This window comes from Mytilus trossulus, chromosome 6 (assembly GCF_036588685.1).
Source record: "Mytilus trossulus isolate FHL-02 chromosome 6, PNRI_Mtr1.1.1.hap1, whole genome shotgun sequence".
In the NCBI taxonomy this organism is placed as follows: Eukaryota; Metazoa; Mollusca; class Bivalvia; order Mytilida; family Mytilidae; genus Mytilus; species Mytilus trossulus.
In genome coordinates, this window is record NC_086378.1 from 84,508,153 (window position 1) to 84,518,256 (window position 10,104).

Sequence of the window (10,104 nt, forward strand, 5' to 3'; positions counted from 1 at the left end):
TACTTTTTGAACTGTCATCGGAGTTCGGTATTTTAGGGATTCTACTTTTTAGTATTTTATACTTAGTAAGTATGACATAAAATGTGCGTAGAAACGTGTTTACGGTGTCCATTTTAGTTATTTATCCCGTGTATTTTGTAGTTTGTTTATCAACATGCATGTATGTTTCCTTGATCCTGTATATTTACATAATTTGTGAACTATACTGATCTTATCACCTTTCATGTGCTTACTTTGTGTTTAAACTAATATATCACGTGTTACATGGGCTTGTTTTAAATTTTTACCTTGTAAATAATGGCAACAGTAGTATAAAGCTGTTTAAAAATAACACATCAATTAAGTGAAAACAAATCCGGGGCACTTAATCTTGGGAAATCCCCGGGCGTTCAGAAAATTGACTTACAGGCACATCTACCAATTATTGGTCAAATAGAGAATAGAAAATGATTTTTGTAAGAACAATTGCTGTCTACTGAATACATACTGTATGTAAAGACAGAAAGCCAAATTCCTCTACTACAAACTATCATGGACAAAAAAAAACCAGAATGGGGTGATTTTTTCAAGTTGAAAAAATAAAGAAATACCGTCACAAATTAATTGTGTACACAATATTCACTTTTAAAGAACGTAGTTCATGTCTACAGTGCTTGAATCAAATAAGATGCACCATAATAATCTCAGACAGAGCAACAAAATCAGCTATAATCTACCGTGGAATGAGAAACGATCTTATCTAGGTGTGATACAATATATTTGTTTTAACCAAGTCTAAGCAGGTTCACATTCTTGAGCATGTTTAAATCTATCAGAGATTGCTTAAGTCATTTGTTCATACGGTTGGTTATAATGACTTTTTCGTTTTGATGGCATATCCCTCCAAGCAAAGTTTATGTTAAAACACTCTAAACATCAAGTAAAAGTAATAATGTAGTACCAACCATGTTTTAGCCTGTGCGAAAATTAATCAAGCTAATTTGTTATTGCAATGTAATAATACTAGCAAGATCTTTTTGTTTCACATTTTCATGTAATACTATAATGAATTCTATTTTCTGTAAGTATTTAATGTTTAAATATAACTAGCGTGAATTACACCACCACTTTTGAATATAATTTTATTTTGGTGTGGTGTTTTTGACAATAACATACAACATGTATCTAAAAGACCATCAAACAAAGTGTCTGTAAATGTAATAAGAATGTTATGTTGATTCTACTGATCAATTTATAATGATGTTTAGATCGCAACAAATAATGTAACAGGTCTCATTGTGGAGGGAGGTCTGATCCCGGATTAAGTGTTTAGTGAAAACCCCGTATACCGCTTCTCATTGCCATACTGGCGCATGTAATTTCCCGTGTTCCACCGGACTTCTTTTCAAAATCCGTATTCACAGGTATTTATTCGACGTTCACGTGTTTCGCTTATAAAAAAACTACCAATCGCGCGTCATGCTTATACCCCAATGAACCCACACTGAATGAATTATTCAACGGTTTATTGTTACGATAAACGTATGGTTATTTTTGTCAATTCGTTCTTATTATTATTATCATTCTCTTTATTAGTTTATAGTTTATATAGATATTTTTGTATAAGTCTATAGACGTCTTCAATGTATTCAGGACATATATCGAAGCTCAGAGGTAAATTATCCTTTTAGTTTTAATGACGACAAAATACTATAGCAATAGGGAAATTACAGATAATATAACCAATACACTTCATATCCTTCTGAACCTTTGACCACTGTCAAAATAATTGTAGTTGGCAATCACACATCCTTAATTAGTTTTTTTTTATTCATATATGCATATAAATAAAGGAATGCTTTATTGTAAACATATAGTTCATTTACACGTCAAGGTAGGTCTTTACTAAGAATTTAAAGAGAATGTAGCTTATGTTGGCAAATGTATGCAGAACGAAAAGAACATACTTCTTTTTTTTTCATTTCTCGGCTGTAATAGCTGACTATGTGGTATAGGTTTTTGTTGGAGACCGTATGTTGACCTTTAGTTGTTCAATACTGTGTCATTTGGTCTGTTGTGGTGCGTTGTCTCGAACTCAATAGCCAGTGTATCAACTCCGAATATTTCCAAATGGTAGGTAGCCTTTGTTCTTCGCTTTTATTCATGCACGTGTCGATTTCGTTTAGGCGTTATCTGTGTTTCACAAATTCTATCTTTATCCGATCTCTGGTTCATGAAGCGATTTTGTTTTAAAAAAGACTATTTCTGTTTATATATATTTCGTCTGTCCGGATGACTTTGCTATTTGGTGCAATATACAATATTTCATCTTTAAAGATCTGCAGCTAGAATTGTTTTTGTTAAGATGTATTTTTTTTTTGGTCGCAGTTGCGTTTAGCATTGATACAGTTTGAAAATAGAACTTGGTACCGCTTAGTGACTCACTTGTGATAGTGAGTCACATCTTACTTCTTACGAAGAATACAAACTATGAGATTTGAATGCTTTGTCATGTCGAAAATGTTTTATGCATATCCAGGATGTTAACAAAGTCTTTTTTTAAATCTATCAAATACGTCCCTAGTAAAACAATTTTAAATATAAAACGGTAGTTTTGCTATCATCCGCTTCTGAAAAAACTAAACAATGAATAATTTAGTAATTTTCAGTTTGTCTTTCAATTACGAGACTTGTCCGCTGCATTACAATCAGTAATGTTCAACAAAAATTGCTTGCACTAAATTACCATATGTTCAGTAATTAATGTTTTGACTGTTCAGTAGTTGTTATTTATATGAACAAATTATATTCATACTAAAGTGTCTTAAAAACGTCTGAATAGTTCTGAGTTTTTTTTATTAAGCTTTATACAGTTTCAAAAAGTGACTGATTTAGAAAGAACCTAATTTTGCTTCTTAAGATAGAAGTGTTTTTCATTAGCTTGCTAGGATCCTAGATCCATGCAGAAAAATGGTTAAGATTTTTTTTACTATAATTTATGTTTCATCGGTTGCAGAAGAACGCGTATGACCCTCATCGTGCTCAGATCTTAGTCAATGATAGATAGTCGACTGAATATATTTCAATCGACATTCTATTCACTTATTTTATATTTATCACTTGTTTATGCAGTCAATGATCTTATAATAACTATTATTTTGTTAGTTTGAGTACTATCATTATCATTACCTTTATGTAAGCATTGTAATTTTTATTAATGCTATTATCAGTATTAAAGGTCCTTTTTTTTACTTTAAACTCAATATAAATATTAACATAATGTTAATGTTGTTATTATTATTTTTGTTATCATTTCTAATATTTTTATTTTTATTATAAATATCATCATTGATATCATTAGCATTTATCAGCAATAACTATCAGCATTGATTTTTTATTGTTAAAGGAATAACTGTGTTTTACTAAAGCAATATAAAGAAGACACAATGAAGAATCTGATGTTGATTGTCTTAATACTGTTCATAACTATAGGTAATATTACACTGTATCAATAGCATATATACTTTAAGTAAAACAAAGAAATGATAATAACGGTATTCAAACAGTTCGTAATAGCAGAATAGTCAAAGCCTTTCTATGTTTTATTAATTGAGTTTCGACAGACATTCGCGATCTTTTTTGATAATTGTTCAATCAAAATATATCCTAGTGTTTTGAAAATTTGATAATCAAACATACCGAATTTGAAGCATAATCTAACAAACAGTGAAAGTCCATAATACATGACTAATTGAAGCGTTCGACCATATTAATAACGAACGATTGAAAAATAACATGCATATTCCTAACTTGGTACAATACTTTCCCGAAGATATGGTTTGTTTAACCTATTTTTAGAGCTGGCTTAGTCTTCTACTTTTATGACAGAATCATACCTCAACACGAAATCTCTATAGTTGTTATGAAGTTAAATAAACGAAATATTCATATAATGATACTTCTATAATTTGACGCTATAAATTAATGATAACATAGGTACAGGGATAATAAACATACTAACAAAAATAGCCATAAATGGTATACGATGAAACCATTTAATAGTTTGCATCAAAACCCACCTACCCACCTACAGGAACATTTGTCAATTCACCAGACATTTTTTTAACAAGACAAGACAAACATATATCATGTATAGTGTTTAATGAGATTTTATCCCCAATCCAAAAAAAAAACCAACAACTTATAACTGTCACAGCAAAATGTTTAATCACTGAAAAGAAATATCTGAATTTTATATAAACATTCAATTTTGTATTTGCTTCAGATACTGTCCATCCATGTCGTTGTATTACGAAGTTGAGTCCAGTTTGCTCCACAAGGGGGAAAACGTTTAGAAATTCGTGTTACCTATTTTGTGCGTAAGTTTTCTTTGCATAACCGAAAAGTTATCGTGTTATACCTTAATTACAAGAAATAAATAGTGTCTGCATCTACGTGGTTAGAAGTGACGTATATTTAAATGCAATATGCGAATAATTGAATGCTAACACAGAGATGGGTCATGTAGAATACAGAAATTGCACATGTAAATTGTAACAATTTTATCACTCAATTAAACACTCATGATTTGGTGAACACAATTTTCTTACAATTTTAAAGCGATATCAATATATATCCAATGATGATTGAATGTTGGAATGATTGAGTTGAGATCATGGACATCTAATGGTCAACAAATAAAAAGTAAAATCACAAAAATACTGAACTCAGAGGAAAATCAATTTGGAAAGTCCATAATCACATGGCAAAATCAAAAAACAAAACGCATCAAAAACGAATGGACAAGAACTGTCATATTCCTGACTTGGTACAGGCATTTTCAAATGTAGAAAATGGTGGATTAAACCTGGTTCTATAGCGCTAACCCTCTCACTTTAATAACAGTCTCATCAAATTCCGTTACATTTACATGATGCGTTAAAATACCTTACAATCATATATCATGCTGTAATCTAACAACTTGAATCATGTTTGTGTATTTGTATAGTGATATAAAAGAGGGACGAAAGATACCAAAGGGACAGTCAAACTCATAAATCCAAAACAAACTGACAACGCCATGGCTAAAAATGAAAAAGAAAAACAGAAAAACAATAGTACACATGACACAACAAAGAAAACTAAAGAATAAACACTACGAACCCCAGATTATAACACAATATTGACCTTTTTTTTTTACATTTATACCTATGATGGCTGTTTCATTTGTTCACATTGTTGTCAATATAACGGAATGGTATGCGACTACCATAAGTAACATGTAAGTGTGAGTTGGTAGCTAGCTAAAACAAAACCAGCTTTATTCACCATTTTATACATAGAGAAATACTCGTTCCAAGTCAATAAAAGTCATCCTTCCTTTAATGTGTTTTAGCTTTTGATTCTGAAACTTGCAATTTTGACACACCATTGTGAAATTACTTTGGAATCCATTATTTTTTGTTATTTATCGTCTTATAGTTATCAGTAAGAATAAGGTCACTTGTCCACATAAACCGTCTCATTCTTGCAATTACATAAGTTTACGTTTCTAACCCAGGTTTTCATATTCCTTAATTTATGATATTTGAACATTGCATGGTAACGATTGTTGCCAAAATTTTATAAAAGATCCTGAGCGCTTAATCAAATATATGTTATTGCAAATATTACCCCCATTTAAATAAATCAATGTAAACAGATAATAACCCTAACAGCCCCAATCACCCCTTCCAAGCATATTTCATAATCATAACACATTACCATATTTAATTCCTGCACATGCAAGGTACATATTGTCGAGTAAGGTAATATACTAACAATTATCGTATACATAGTTCGAGACAGAAGCCAAACACAAAAAAAATTATGAATTTTATTTCAGAAAAGGTCACACTTTAGCCTGCCATCGTAAGTGTCCATGTTAGTCGTAGCCCTTGTGAAAGTAATTACGAATGAGAATGGAGTAAGTGTTTACTCTTGTAGTGAAATATAATCTTAATAATAAAAATAAGGTAATCAAAAACAATTATTGAAATGAATGGGGAATCGGGATTCTTAATAACAGAGAAATATAAACCAACAAACCAACAAACAAAAATAAAACAAGGACACATTATAATTTAATTTGTTTGTAACGATACTTTTCTTTGTACGTGTACAAAAATTTAGAAGTCTGTTACCATGAAAGTCACCATTTTGAATTCCAATTTCTTTTTCTTTTATCTTTTTTTTTTTAAGGGGGGGACTGATAAAATTTCTCCAAAATATAAGAAGAAAGTAACATCTGATCCTCAAAATCTTTGAAATTTTTGCAGGAAAATGTTTTCTCGTGGTTTTTCATAACTTCATCATTGACAAGTTCAAGTTCTTAAAAACAATCAAAAAATTTTAAAAAATAAAAAGATGTTTTTTAAGACTTTAACAGATGGCTTATAAGAATGCCTATAAAATATTTCTAAAGAGAAAATGGGGGTCGATGTGCATTTTATGAAGGCATTCAAATGGATAAAATCAGAGGATTCCGGGAATCTGACAAAAATCCAAAAACATGATAAACGAACATCCTTATTATGTCATTCAGATATAAAAAAAAATTACTTCATATTATGGAGGTAAATTATATGTTGATGTACTATCATGTTGATTCTGATTTCTTTGGGTTTTTGTCAAGATTTATTTTTACTTTAAAAAACAAGTGTTCAGTCAAACAATCTTCGTTCATTAATTCTTCAATGCTGTTTCCTTTGCAATAATTTATTTAACATTTCTATTTCAGCACCAAGTGAGATGGAATAGTATATTTAATATATATTGTAGAATCAAAGAATAAAACAAACTTTCACATTTTGATTGTTGAATATCATTTCAAGAAAAATCTACTGATATGTATGTGTGTGTGTGTGTTTATTATTTGACACTCATTATCGGATACTTCGTTATGTTTATGATCCTATCATCCCACTTATGTTTAAGTCTTTTAAAATTCTATATGTCTTCTGTTTGTTTTATTTGGCCGGTTGCTTGTCTGGGGTGAGTAAATTCGTTCAACAAGCAATTTTCAGGAGTTCGAGCAAAGGAGTCGGCTAGGAGCTAAAATGACGTGTACGGTAATGGTGATTTATCTTTCTACGGCCATCTACAATGTGACTGGACACGTTCATAAATCATTCTTACTGTATCGGTCTTTTACAACAGAATAAAATATAGCGGCAGTAAGAGTTAACACTTTTTGTTGATATGACTCGAAATATATACTTTATTGTCAGGTCATTAAAGATTGCATATTTTGGCGTTAATATTGATTTACTTATAGGGTCTTTGCATCGGAACTAAACACATTTATTCAAAAAACAGTTTTTGGTATGACACGGGTTATGTTATTCTAATATATGTTATGATGGTATGATACTTAACCCCTAACGGGAAGGATTGTGTCTGATGTTCATATGATGAAATCATAATCTTTCAGTCAGTTTTATTGAAGTCTGGAGCTGGCATGTCAGTTAACTGCTAGTAGTCTATTTTTATGTATGTATTATTGTCATTTTGTTATTTTCTTTGGTTACATCTTCTTACATCAGACTCAGACTTCTCTTGAACTGAATTTTAATGTGTGTATTGTTATGCGTTTAATTTTCTACATTGGCTAGAGGTATAGGGGGAGGGTTGAGATCTAACAAACATATTTAACCCCACTGCATTTTTGCGCCTGTCCCAAGTCAGGAGCATCTGGCCTTTGTTAGTCTTGTATTATTTGAATGTTGGTGTCTTGTGTACAATTTGGAAATAAGAATGGCGTTCATTATCACTGAACTAGTATATATTTGTTTAGGGGCCAGCTGAAAGACGCCTCCGGGTGCGAGAATTTCTCGCTACATTGAAGACCTGTTGGTAAGCTTCTGGCGTGTGTTTTTCTTTGGTCGGGTTGTTGTCTCTTTGAAACATTCCCCATTTCCATTCTCAATTTTATTTCTTAGTACACTAGTTGTTAGCTTTTCAATCATTGTTACTTGATTTGAGAGTTATCTCATTGGCACTAATACTTCATTTTTGTATTCATATCATAATATTGAAAATAGAAAATGTGGAATGTCAAAGAGTTATCTACACACTCAAATGGCAGACATCAGCCGAAGGCCATACATGTATACTTTTTTGACTATGAATAACGTTTCTATCAAGAAAATTGAAACCGTCCCTTGAAAACGGATAGCCTAATGCAGGAACTGAGTAAATTGGTAGTTTGGATTAAGTAATTCAGTCTTATAACATTATGTCTTTGTCAGAGCAATTGGTATGTAAGGAACACTTTCCTTCTGTGTTAGAGGGTATATACGAATTCAACTACTTTATACAAGTTAGTGGTTTAGCTCGCAATAAAAACAATGGTTTATCCACCATTGTCTACATAAGAAAACGCCTTTACCAAGTCAGGAATATGACAGTCGTTATCTATTGAGTTGATAAGTTTGAGCTTTTGGTTTTTTCATTTGATTTATGACTTTCTGTTTTCAATTTTTCCCAGTGTTCGTTATTCTTTTTTTTTTTACTTTTAATGAAATTCAATTCAAGAATGTTAATTCTGTTTTTGCTTACTACATTTGTAACATGACATGTTCAATGACAACGTTCATAATTGTATATTGTACTATGCCGGATGTGTACTATGAAATCGGTAGGAATTAAGTAAATGATGTATACAACAAATATAAGCAACAGTAATATACCGCTTTTCAAGGGTTATAAATCGATTGAGAGAAAACAAAACTGAGTTACATACTAAAACTATTAGAGGAAAAGAACGGACAAACAGAAACACTGAAGTGGAGCAAACAGCACCGCCAACATACATAGAAACGAAATACTTGATAGCAGCTGCCATATTCTTAACATGATACAGGACATTTTAAGAAAAAAATTGTGGGTTGAACCTGGTTTTATGGCTAGTCAAACCTCACGTTTTTATGGCAATGTTAAATAAAATCGCTAGAATGGCATCACTACGCGAATGAAATACACAGACAAGTTAGAACACTCATCACAGAGAACGTTAAAAACAAATAACATAATAGTCGAAACAACACACAAACCCTAGAACAGCAACGAACTCTTCGATCAACGACATACAGCACATGACAGGACATTACAAACAGTGACGCACTTATGTAAAGAATATGTTTTCTTGATTTAATTATTTTCACAATACCAGCCTAAACAATTATCATGAAAATGACAGTATTGAAACGCTGTTTTATAATAATTTGGACTACGAACAATAAGATATAACACATTATTCAACAAAAACTTCAACAAAACACCAAAAGTTAAATCATGAATGTTGGATGTATAAAATACCGAGACAAGTCGTATATCAATACATTTCCACACTGGTAAACAGTCATATTCAGCAATAGGTCACGTTCGGTACTTAACAGACCGACGAAATAGATGATAAACCAAATACGAAGACGTGGAAAATATGTCGTCCTGTTTTTCAAAGATTTTAGTTTGAAATGCTCAATCTGTGTCCAAATTGAGGAAAAGATTAAGTTGTGAAGCAGTCCTTTTAGTATCAGTATTATCCCTAACTTCATATTCACCTGTACATATGGTTTGTAAGAGCTGACTGAACTATAGTTTTTTCAGTGAAAAGACATAACCATTATATATCAAAGTTAAATTCAAGAATTTCGCAAGATTCTTCTTCTTTTGGCTTTTAGAAGGTTCTTAATGACCTCTGCTTTATACAAGTACATAAACAAGTCGTCCAGAAGGAATACACAATTAGTACTTTTTTGGAATACCGATTGTCTGTTGAAATATTAATTCTCCAAACTCAACAAATATATTGTTGATTAAAAAGTCTAGCATTTTGCTTATACCATCTTCATTGTATTTTCTGAAAGAATCAGTGTGGTTCTTCACACAACAAAATTATTATAATTCAATACAAGAAAATTGTATCTACGATTTCCATTTATATAGAAAAAGCTCTGTTTTATGAGATGGTGAAGTCCATTCAATTCAGCATAGTAGTGTAAGAGTAGAAAAAATCAAAAGTTGTTGTAATGTTGCTGCAAAATTGCAGTGTTTGTGATATAACATTAAACAATAGATCTTTCG

The 10,104-nt window shown here is 31.3% G+C and overlaps 1 long non-coding RNA gene across 2 annotated transcripts; it reads left to right on the plus strand.

Moving 5' to 3' along the window:
• Window positions 1-1,837: 1,837 nt before the first annotated feature.
• LOC134723830 (uncharacterized) lies at window positions 1,838-6,825 on the plus strand. 2 transcript variants are annotated; one of them, XR_010108190.1, is made up of 5 exons: window positions 1,838-1,873; window positions 3,386-3,471; window positions 4,265-4,358; window positions 5,864-5,944; window positions 6,758-6,825. It is a non-coding gene; the product is annotated as an uncharacterized LOC134723830 (long non-coding RNA). The 2 variants fall into 2 exon arrangements; XR_010108189.1 differs by lacking the exon at window positions 1,838-1,873 and adding an exon at window positions 1,988-2,112.
• Window positions 6,826-10,104: the final 3,279 nt, after the last annotated feature.